The 12313-nt window shown below is 42.1% G+C and overlaps 1 pseudogene; it reads left to right on the top strand.

Moving 5' to 3' along the window:
* Positions 1-10979: 10979 nt before the first annotated feature.
* On the top strand, positions 10980-12035 carry LOC120222968 (annotated as a pseudogene).
* The last annotated feature ends 278 nt before the right edge of the window (positions 12036-12313 follow it).

Here is a 12313-nt window from a genome sequence, read left to right as displayed (position 1 = left end):
ACCCAGTTGATAGAAACAATAGACAAAAAACAGTAAAATAGCTTTTATAAATACAACTCATATAGTCAAGAAGGTAGAGGAAAGCATGAGCATGGCTGAAATACCACACCCAAGAAAGACCCTACCCCATCCCCCAAAACTCAGAGCCAAGATCCAATACTTGCTGGAGAGAATATGGTTGTGGCTCATTGAATGGTGGCACTTGCTCAAAATCTGCTTTTTGGAACTTGCAAGAACTCCACGCTCTAGGATACCAAAGAAAGATATTTACAGGGAGCTGTGTCATCAGAGGCACTCTGCTACAAAACTACCTGAGGGAAGGTCCTGGGGGAAGTTGCTGGCCACTGGGCACTGCTGGCTGCTGTGCATCACAGGAACTGGAAAATGAAGCTGTGAGTATTTCATATACCATGCTGGCCACTGGGTGCTGGTGGTCACCATGCACTGCAGGAGCCAGGCATTGGAGAATCTGAGAGTGCTTCAGGACCCTGGTGCTGGAGAAAGCTGTGTATGGTGCAGGAACCTGCTGAGTGGGCACAATAGAGCCAGAAGAAAAACCGTTTTCCTTCTTTCAGTGTCTCTCCAGTGCCCTCTACTGGCAAAGCTTCAGTGCCAGCAGGCAAAGGAAAAAATTTTTTTTCAATTTATTTTTTTATATATTTAAATTTTAGCTAGCTAACAGACAGTAAAATATTGGCTTCAGGAGTTGAATTTAAATGATCCAGATACATTTTCATAGAGAAGGCATAAAGAGTGAATTTGAAGCCAAGAGGAAAAATCAGCAACTGGCACAGTCCACCCCTTTGATATGTGCACCCCTCTCCACATATTTGAATTTTTGTACAACAAAACAATTTTATTTCTACCTAACGATGTATAGCTATCCTTCTCATAAAAGAGGAAGTTGTCACTCCCCAAAATGAGACACATAGTTGCGAGACACATAGTCCCAAGAGTCATTGTATCCATTGTTGCCTATGTTAATTATTTCTCAAATTTAGTCACAGTCCCACTGATATTCTAATATTGAAAGGCTAAATTGTAAGATTAACTTCCAACAACTATTTGTATATGAAATGAAAATGGGAAAGAGAAAAAGAAAACAGCTTAAATTGCTAGCATATACATCAACACATAAATATAGTAAGCAAAAACAAAAAGAGGCAAAGCTACAATAGGACTCATTTCTGTAATTGATCTTGAAGCTGTAATTGTCATCTGTGGGTTTCTTCTTCCACTATCAATTCTGTATTTCCCCTGCCTTCCTCCAGCACCTCAGGTGCTCTTTATCTTACCCAATGGAGTAACTCAGACTTTCATTTCCAGAGTGTCTGAGTCCTCCATCATCTGTCTGTTGTGAGTTACTTTAGTTCTCCATTAACTTTTTTTTTTTAATGTTTTATTTATTTCTAGGAGAGAAAGAGAGACAACGTGAGCAGGGGAGGGTTAGAGAGAGAGGGAGTCACAGACTCTGAAACAGGCTCCAAGCTCTGAGCTGGCAGTCAGCACAGAGCCCGACGCGGGGCTCGAACCCATGAACCGCGAGATCACGACCTAAGCGAAAGTCGGACGCTTAACCAACTAAGGCACCCAGGCGCCCCAGTTCTCCATTAACTTTTACTATTGGGCATGGTAGTACGAAGAGGCATCCCAGATAATTCTCTGAATTGCAGGCACATTCTTCCTTGTCTCCACTGTGTAACAGCAACCTGGTTTCCCCTTGGTAATGAACATCTGTCACTTCAGCCAGTGAATTAACTCTACTTCTCCCCATTTTTATTTGTCTGTAGTTTGATTGGCATAGGAGCCCAAAATATCTCAGCTTCCAATTCAGTGGAGCCATTGTTGTGCCCCCTAGTGGAGGCTTCTTCCACTGGCAAAGAATCACCAAAATTTAGAGGACAATGTCTCCAGCTTCATTAGGGTCTTCCCACTTGTACCCATTCTAATTTACAGGACCTTAGTCCTTCACCATCAATGCTCTCCCTTTAACAGTAGACACCCTGCAAGGCTGCAAGTTCAATTTGCATTGTAATTCAGCCAATTGCAGGATGAGAGTCTACATTTGATTTTCAGTAATCTCAGCTCTCCAGCTATAGGAGATAAGGGTCTCCTTTAGGGCACACCTGGATCTTAGGTCATTTATATGGTGCTTGAGCTGGGAATTCAAATCTCTGAGCTCATCCTTTTCTTTCTCTAGTTTGTCCAGCGACATTAGGAGCAACTGGCCAATCTCATTATATTTGTGAGTTTTCCAAAAATGTTTGAAAGTCTCATATACACTGTCACCCAGCTCTTTCTTATAAGTGGTTGATTAGGACTATCCAATGGATATATTTTCTCTACAGAAAATATATTCTATCAGTGTTTCATACTCTATCAGTGTTCTCTTTATACTAAGAATTGAGTCAAGTAGCATCTTTAAATTTAATCAGATTGGAGAGCCAACTCCAGAAACTCCAGAACCAATTTAGAAAACTCATCCTTAACACTCTGTTCATCTAACCCCACTCCTGGCTCCAAAATCTGTATTAGTCAGTGTTCTTCAGAGAAACAGAACCAACAGGACATATTTCTATATAAAGAGATGTATTACAAGGAATTGGCTCACGAGATTATGGAGGGTGAGAAGGCCCAAGATCTGCAGCCAGCGGAGATGGTGTAGTATATAGTATATAGTACGTAGTATATAGAGCCAATGGTATAGTTCCAGTCTGAGTCTGAAGACAGGAGAAGACTGATGTCCTAGCTGAAAGACAGCCAGTCAGGCAAAGAAAGAGTGAATTCTCTGTTACTAAGTGCTTTTCTTTTCAGGTCTTCAGTGGACTAGATGAGGCCCACTCACATTGGGGAGGCAATCAATTTTACTCAGTATACCAATTCAAATGTTAATCTCATTCAGAAATATTCTCACAGGCACACCCAGAATAATATTTAGTCAGTTATCTGGGTATACCATGACTCAGTCAAGTTGACACATAAAATTAACCACCACAGGGGCTTAGACTTCCAAACTAGCAGAGCTCAAAGTTGCTATCATGGGAAGCAAAAATACTATGCGTGGGTTATTATGTATAATAGTGAGAGGGGTCATTCCTACTCTTACCCCTTGATTTCAGGACCCATTTACACTGGCTATGGGAGAAATGGCACCATATAATGGTCTTTGGTTCAAAGTATATACTCTGTCCTATAAAGCAGACTCTCATCCTTTCAGGGTGTTGTTTCTTAACTAGCATTGTAACTGAGTCTTCAAAGCCATTCTACCTTTCAATTAGGCCAGCTGCTGCTTCCAGATGGTGTGGTATGTGGTAAGATCAGTTAATTCCATAGACATGAACCCATTGCTACATTTCTTTTGCTGTGATATGAGTTTCTGGATCAGATACAATGCTGTGCAAAAGAGTCCACAGATGGTGGTGTTGGCACAGGCATTATGGGTGGGAAAGGGAAAAGCATATCTAGAAAATGTGTCTATTCCTATGAAGATGAATCTCTGTCCCCTTCCATGACGGAAGAGGTCCAATATAATCAACCTGCTGCCAGGTTGGTCCCCACAAGGAATAGTGCCATATCAGGGACTCAATTTTCATCTCTGTTTGATGGCAGATTAGGCACTCAGCAATAGCATTAACCACACCATCCTCATTTAAGAAAACCCCATATTGTTGAGCCCAGGCATAGTTTCCACCCCCACCACTTTGTTCATGGGCTGCTATGGACTGAATTGTGTCCCTCAAAATTTATATGATGAAACCCTATCCCACAATGTGATGGTATTTAGAGATGGGGCCTTTGGAAGACAATTAGCTCATGAGAGTGGAGCCCTCATGATAGGATTAGTGTTCTTATAAAAAGAGACACGAAAGAGCCTTCTCTCTGTTACATGAGTAAGAAGATGGCTGTTTGCAAACCAAGGAGAGAGATCTCAACAGGAACTAAATCAGCCTGCACTTAGAATTTGGAACTTCTCAGCGTCCAGAACTGTGAGAAATAAATTTCTCTTGTTTAAGCTACCCAGTCTATGGTGTTTTGTTATGACAACCGAAGAAGACTAGTCAAAGAGGTTGCTGCCTCTTTTCTCCTCTAGGATTTTGATGGTTTCCTGTCTCACATTTAGATCTTTCATCCATTTTGAATTTATTTTTGTGTATGATGTAAGAAAGTGGTCCAGTTTCATTCTTCGGTATGATGCTGTCCAGTTTTCCCAACACCAATTGCTGAAGAGGCTGTCTTTTTTCCATTGGATATTCTTTTCCTGCTCTGTTGAAGATTATTTGGCATTTGTGGATCCATTTCTGGGTTCTCTATTCTGTCCCATTGATCTTTGTGTCTATTTTTATGCCCGTACCATACTGTCTTGATGATTATAGCTTTGTAATACAACTTGAAGTCCAGGATTGTGATACCTCCAGCTTTGGTTTTCTTTTTCAACACGACTTTGGCTATTTGGGGTCTTTTCTGGTTCCATACCAATTTTTGAATTGTTTATTCTAGCTCTGTGAAAAATGCTGGTGTTATATAGATAGGGGTTGCATTGATGTGTAGATTGGTTTGGGTACTATTGACATTTTAACAATATTTGTTCTTCAAATCCATGAGCGTTTGCATGTCTCCTTCAACTTCTTTCATAAGCTTTCCTATAGTTTTCAGTGTACAGATCTTTTACCTCTTTGGTTAGGTTTATCTTATGGTTTTTGGTGCATTTGTAAACAGGGTCAATTCCTTGATTTCTCTTTCTGCTGCTTCATTATTGGTGTACAGAAGTGCAACCGATTTCTGTTCGTTGATTTTGTATCTTGCGACTTTGCTGAATTTGTGTATCAGTTCTAGCAAGTTTTTGGTGGAGTCTTTCGGGTTTTCCACGTAGAGTATCGTGTCATCTGCGAAGAGTGAAAGTTTGACTTTTCCCTTGCCAACTTGTCATACGACATTCTTATTTGTCACAGACACTTCGAGTGCCAATGGATCTGCTAGATCATAAGGTTCCAACTGAAGAGGAGCTTGTACTGAAGTCGAAACTGCAGAGCGTTAGCTCATTCTGGTCCCATTCAAAACTGGAGACCTTGTGGGCAACTCTATAGGTGGGTTCAAAGTAGCACACTAAAATGTTGCTTCCAAAATCTAAAGAAGCCTACTAAGGCATCTAAGCCCATTTAGGCTGCTATAACAAAATATCACAGGCTGGGTGATTCATAAGCCACAAACATTTATGTCTCACAATTTTTTTTTTTTTTTTTACAAATAGTTTATTGTCAAGTTGGTTTCCATATAACACCCAGTGTTCATCCCCAGTTCTAAAGGCTGGAAGTCCAAGATCATGGCACTGGCATATTTGATGTGTGGTGAGGACTTGCTTCCTCACTGATAGCTCATTTCTCACTGTACCCTCACATAGTAGAAGGCAAGAGGGAGCTCTGTGGGGTCTCTTTGATAAGAGCACTAGTCCCATTTATGAGGGCCCCATTCATGACCTAAGCACATTCAAAGCACTTCCTAATACCTTCACATTGGGCATTAAGATTTCAACATATGAATTTAGGGGGACACAAACATTCAGACTATAGCACAAGGGTTATACCTCTTTATTTGTGGTAGGAGGTATGAAGTGTAGCACCTTGTCTTTCACCTCAAAGGAACTTTTCAACATACTCCAGACCATTTAACTCCCAGAAACTTCACTGAGGTGGGGGGGGGGTCCCTGAATTTTTATGGGATTTATACCCAACTATATTTGTCAGTGTTCTCCAGTGAAAGAGAATGAATGGGGTGTGTATATATTAGAGAGAGATTTATTTTAAAGAATTGACTCACATTATTATGGAGGCTAGCAAGTCTACAATATGCAGGGCAAGCTGGCAAGCTGGAGACTCAAAGAAGAGCCAGTGTTGAAGTTTAAGTCTGAAGGCCATCTGCTGGCAGAATTCCTTCTTGCTCAGGGGAAGTCAGTCTTTGGTCTAGTCAGTCCTTTGATTGGATGAGGCCCACCCACATTATAGAGGATAATCTGCTTTACTCAAAGTCCACCAATCTAAATGCTAATCTTATCCAAAAAAACACCTTCATGGAACATCTTAGATAATATTTGCAAATATGTGAGCATAAGCCCAGCCAAGTCAATGCTATAAAATTAACTATCATACCAACCTTTTCATTCTTATTAAGGCATCTAAAGTACTTGATATTCCTTTTCACCAGATCCAATCAGCATTTCATTAATGTAGTAGTCCAGTGTGATGTTTTGTTGAGTGTCAAGATAATTAAGATCTCTGCACACTGTATTATGGCAGAGACCAGGAGATTTGGTGTATCCCTGACACAAACTGATGTGTTTTTGTTTTGTTTTGTTTTGTTTTGTTTTGTTTTTAAATAGACTTCATGCCCAACCTGGGGCTTGAACTCACAACCCTGAGATCAATAGTCACATTCTTGGAGTGCCTGGGTGGCTCAGTCAAGCATCCACCTTCCGCTCAGGTCATGATCTCATGGTTCATGAGTTCAAGCCCCACATTGGGCTTTCTGCTGTCAGCGCAGAGCCTGTTTCGGATCATTTGTGTCCCTCTCTCTCTGCCTCTCCCCTCATTCTCAAAAATAAACAAACATTTTTTAAAAAGAATTGCATGCTCTGCCAACTGAACCAGCTAGGCATCCCCAGGTTATATTGTTGTCCTTGGCAGTTAAAGTAAATGGTTTCTGGTAGTCCTTGAAATTTAGTATAGAGAAAGAGTCATTAGCCAAGCATACCTGCATACCAAGTTCTGGGAGTTATATTGAACAATTCCAGTAAATACACTGTATTTGGAATAGCAGCTACAATTGGAGTCACCACCTGATTAATTTTTTTTAAGTTTATTTATTTTGAGAGAGAGCACACATGCACTCACAAGCAGGGGAGGGGCAGAGAGAGAGAGGGAGAGAGAGTATCCCAAGCAGACTCCAGCTGTCAGCACAGAGCCTGATGTGAGGCTTGATCTCACAAACCATGAGATCACGACCTGAGCCAAAATCAAGAGTCAGACCCTTAACGCACTGAGCCACCTAGACACCCCACCACCCAATTAAGTTTATGATACTCTGCAGTCATTATCCAAGATTCAGCTGACTTCTGCACAGGACAAACCAGTGAGTTAAATGGAGACATGATAAGTATCACAAAATCTACTTTTTAAAGTCTTTTATGGTGATATTAATCTCTGCATTCTCCTGGGGACACATTATGATTGGTTTACTAACGTTAAAGGGAGAGGAAGTTCACTTTCATTTAGCCCCTTCTTACCATAATGGCCATCATTATTATTTTTTTTTATAATGGCCATCATTGTTATCAGCAAACTGATGTGGGGATTATGCAAGTTTCTAAGTATGTTTATTCCAATAATAAACTTAGGAACCAGGGAAATAATCACAAGGTGAGTTACTAGACCAACTGGGCTCAAGGGGAACTGAGCTAAAATTCTATCACCTGACCATCATTTTGTAAAGTAAAAGTGAAGCCCCTATTTCTTGGGGGCATAGTGGCATTTTGGGTTCCTAAGAATTAGTGTCAATTCAGAGCCAGTACCTAGGAATCCTCATAAAGCCTGGGTATTTCCTTCCCCTCAATGCACACTCACTCTAGTAACTGGCCACAGATCCTTTTGGGGAAGGCCTGGAGGAAGATTGGTGGTATGTTCTTGTAGCAATGGTACATGCTCCTTCCTCAAGGGAACCTGCCCTGCCCTTCAATCAAGGGCTGTGGGTCTGTGAATTAACTTCAGACTGGAAACAGCAAGATGAGTTGCCACCGTGGGGACTTGAGTTAGATTTCTGGCTACTGGATCTAGAACTTTTCTTAACCGACTGAGCCACCCAGGTGCCCCAATCTAGAACTTTTCTTATCATATAAATTAGCAATATTCTAGTAGGCCATTTATGCTCAGTTTGGGACATCATGATCAGTTTGCCTGTACATTCATGTTGCCCCTTATGGTAGATGTTCCTACCTTGTCTTTGGCAGTTAAGTGTTGCCACTTGGCCTCTGCTTCTCTGGGAATCTGTCATCCCCGTTGAAACCAGGGAGCTTGTCTTAGTGTGTTCAGGCAGCTCTAACAGAATATAATAGACTGAGTAGCTTAGAAACAACATTTACTTCTCACAGCTCTGGAGGCGGGGAAGTCCAATTAAGGTACTTGCAGATTCAGTATCTGTTGAGACCTGCTTCCTGGTTCGTAGATGGCTGTCTTCTTAATGTGTCCTCACATGGTAGAAGGGATTTCTCTGGAATTTTTTTCATAAGGGCATTAATTACATTCTTGAGGGCTCCACCCTCATGACCTAATCATCTCCCAAAGGCCCCACCTCCAAATACCACCACATTGGGGGTTAGGTTTAAACATATGAGTTGGGGAGGTATATTCTATCCCTGGCCCCCCAAAATTCATGTCTATTTCTCATGCAAAATACACTCATTCCAACACAATAATTCCAAAAGTCTTGATTTGTTTCAGCATCAACTCTAAAACCTAAAAGTCTCATCAAGGGGCGCCTGGGTGGCTCAGTCGGTTAAGCATCTGACTTCAGCTCAGGTCATGATCTCACAGTTTGTGGGTTTGAGCCCCATGTCAGGCTCTGTGCTGGCAGCTAGCTCAGAGACTGGAGCCTGTCTTCAGATTCTGTGTCTCCCTCTCTCTCTGACCCTCTCCTACTTACACTGTCTCTCTCTCTCAGAAATAATTTTTTTAAAAAAAAACTATTAAAAAAGTCTCATCAAAATATTATTTAAATCAGATATGAATGAGATTCAAGGTATGATTCATCCTAAGGCAAGTTGCTCTCCAGCTGTGAACCCAACAAATCATGTGCTTCCAAAATTCAGTGTTGGCACAAGCATAGTGTAGACATTGCCATTGCGAAAGAGAGAAATGGGAGAAAATGAAGGAGTGACAGGGTCTGGGCAAATCCAAAATTCAAGGGGCGCCTGGGTGGCTTAGTTGGTTAAGCGTCCGACTTTCGCTTAGGTCATGATCTCGCGGTTCGTGGGTTCGAGCCCCGCGTCGGGCTCTGTGCTGACTGCCAGCTCGGAGCCTGGAGCCTGTTTCAGTCTGTGACTCCCTCTCTCTCTGACCCTCCCCTGCTCACGCTGTCTCTCTCTCTCTCCTAGAAATAAATAAAAAACATTAAAAAATTAAAAAAAATCCAAAATTCAAGAGTCAAATTCCATTAGACCTCAAGGCTCAAGAATATTCCTCTTTAGGGACGCCTGGGTGGCTCAGTTGGTTAAGTGTCCGACTTCAGTTCAGGTCATGATCTCCAGGTTCATGGGTTTGAGTCCTACATCAGGCTGTGGGCGGACAACTCAGAGTCTGGAGCCTGCTTCAGATTCTGTGTCTCCCCCTCTCTTTCTCTGTCCCTCCCATGCTTGTGCTCTCCCTCTCTCTCAAAAATAAACAAATAAACATTAAAAAGAAAGAGTACATCTCACTGGACTCTCAACAAAACATTTAAAAAAGAATATTCCTCTTTGGCTGGATGCTCTGCTCTCCAGGCCCACTGGGGTAGAGGTCCTACCTTCTAGACACACTGGAGAGAGGCACACGGTGGCAGGTTTATTCCACAGCTTTGCTGGGCATGGGTTGGGCCCCTAAGGCTTTGGGCAGCTGACCCTCAGGAAGTTCTCTGCTAGGGCCCCATGGTTCCCCTGGCTGGGTTCCTGAGCCTGCAGCTCTGTCTGGAGGCCTGGTCCTTTGAAATCTGGGTGGAGGCACCATGTCCCCATAGCTACGCTAGGTGCAGCCCATGCCATCTTGGGCTGCCAGAGCTGCACCTGGGGTAGCTGGGGAACTTGGTATTGAGTGCAGAAACAGAACCCACCACCATGTGAGGCAGTGTTGGGTAATATGCCAACAACACCTCTTCCTTTGAAACTGTTCTGTCCACAGGGCCCTTGTACTCTGGGCGTATGGTTGGAGGGGCGGCCCTGATGAACTCTGGATTGCAATCAGCATCATTCTTCCCTGAAGTCATACCTGGTCTGCAAGGAAGACAACCAGAGAGCTTCCAAGGATGCAGGTGCTCCTCTCACCAACGGATTTTTTTTTCTTTAGAGAGAGAGAGAGAGCATGAGCAAGGGAGGGGCAGAGAAAGGGAGGGAGAGAGGGAGAGAGAGAATCTCAAGCAGGCTCTACACCTAGGGCAGAGCCCAAGGCAGGGCTTGATTTCATGACCCAAGATCATGATCCGAGCCGAAATCAAGAAACTTACATTCAACTGACTAAGCCACCTAGGCACCCCACTAATGGACTGCTTAATGTCTTGGTAAATGAGGTGTCTTCTGAGCCTTTTCATGGAACATAGTTAGGGGTCATATGCAGGTCATGCATGATAAATCCTGTCCAATATTCCTATCACCCTAAGCTTGTGGGTTCTATCCTCTATCATGCCAGGGTACCTCTGGCATCTCAGCCTCATTATTGAGAGCCACAAATGAGTCCAAGTTTCAGTTAATCAACGAAGTAAGCTCTTACATCCACTTTCAGCTGCATGTGCTGACACATTAAATCCAGAATCTCTAGTAAGTGTACCGATATCAATGAATTCTGCCCTCATTCGTCTAACATGCTTAGAATCTACTTCTGCACAGGCTGATTCCCTGGGGAAAATCTGATTCCCCAGGTTTTGCCAATATATATTAGCAAAGTCTTATAATTCTTTTGGCATATAGGCTGTTCCCTCCTTGGCCATAGTGTGCAGTTGTTCCCCTGGAACATGCTGACCTTAGTTATGGTTCTATCAGCAATAGGGGGTGGTTGTGTTTGGTCTTGAGGAGAATGGTCACCCCTTTCAAGTCATCTGGACCAAGTGAGTTTATTACAGTATTTTTCAAGGAGAGAAAGGCCAGGCTCAGTCACTGAAGGGCAAGCTACTTCCATTAGTAAGGCAGGCTCTGGGTAACTTGGTAGTTCAAGATTGTCGGTTTCGGAGACAGAAGGAGCTTGGGCAAGATGGTGGTGACCAAGAGGAAGCGGCGTGGAGGCCTGGCCGTTCAGGAGAAAAAGCCAAAAAGGAACGAGAAAGATGCCAAGCAGCCACCTAAGCTGCAAGACATGGCAGAAGAGGCGGAGGAAGAAAAGAGAAACCATTTCCCAGGCCCTGTTTGCAAGGACAAGTGGAAAAAAATAAGGAACGGATTCTTATCTTTTCTTCTGGAGGAATAAATTTCAGAACAAGACATTTAACGCAAGACTTGAGAATGTTGATGCCTTATTCTAAAGCAGATACGAAAATGGATCGTAAAGACAAGTTGTCATTAATGAGGTTTGTGAAATGAAAAACTGCAATAAATGTATCTATTTTGAAGCTAATTAAAAACAGGATATCTGTATGTGGCTTTCAAATTCACCTCATGGGCCATCTGCTAAATTCCTTGTTCAAAATATTCATACCCTAGCTGAACTAAAGATGACTGGAAACTGTTTGAAAGGTTCTCGGCCCCTTTTGTCTTTTGACCCTGCTTTTGATGAATTACCACATTATGCTTTGTTAAAAGAACTCTTAATTCAGATCTTTAGTACACCACGGTATCATCCCAAAAGCCAGCCATTTGTGGACCATGTGTTTACTTTCACCATTTTGGATAATAGGATATGGTTTCGGAACTTCCAGATCATAGAAGAACATGCTTCTCTTGTAGAAATAGGACCTCGTTTCGTTTTAAATGTGATAAAGATTTTCCAGGGAAGTTTTGAAGGACCAACTTTATATGAAAATCCTCACCACCAGTCACCAAACATGCATCGGCGTGTCATGAGATCCATCACAGCTGCAAAATACAAAGAGAAACAACAGGTGAAAGATGCACAGAAAATGAAAAAGAAAGAACCAAAGACGGTTCTTCCACATGATCCCACTGCAGATGTGTTTGTTATACCAGCTGAAGAAAAGCCAGTATACAGTGGGTAAAACCAGAGCCGAAAGTTGATTTGAAAGCAAGAAGGAAAAGGATTTACAAAAGGCAAAGAAAATTGAAACAGAAGACGAACAGTGGGAATGCAAAGTGAATCAGTGGATGACTAACTTTTCAGGAATTTTGTATTTATTTTGTATTCAACGTGTAAATACTTTTATTATCCTGGACTACCTTAGACCTCATTAGTGTGGCATTTAAGACAAAGAAAAACCAAATTAAATTTGTGGCTTCATGATGTGTATGCTTTTTCTAAATATCCCCAGAACTCATCAGTTAATTTCTGTTTTTCTTTTCAAAGCTTGTTTGGTATTACTAAAAATTAACCACACTTAAGGTTTAGGCTTGCTTTCTTGGATTAAAATATGGGGG

The sequence above is a fragment of the Hyaena hyaena genome, unplaced genomic scaffold, assembly GCF_003009895.1.
Source record: "Hyaena hyaena isolate Hyena2069 unplaced genomic scaffold, ASM300989v1 scaffold_932, whole genome shotgun sequence".
NCBI lineage: Eukaryota > Metazoa > Chordata > Mammalia > Carnivora > Hyaenidae > Hyaena > Hyaena hyaena.
Note: the sequence above shows the minus strand (reverse complement) of the source record. Positions and strands in the feature narration are given on the sequence as shown.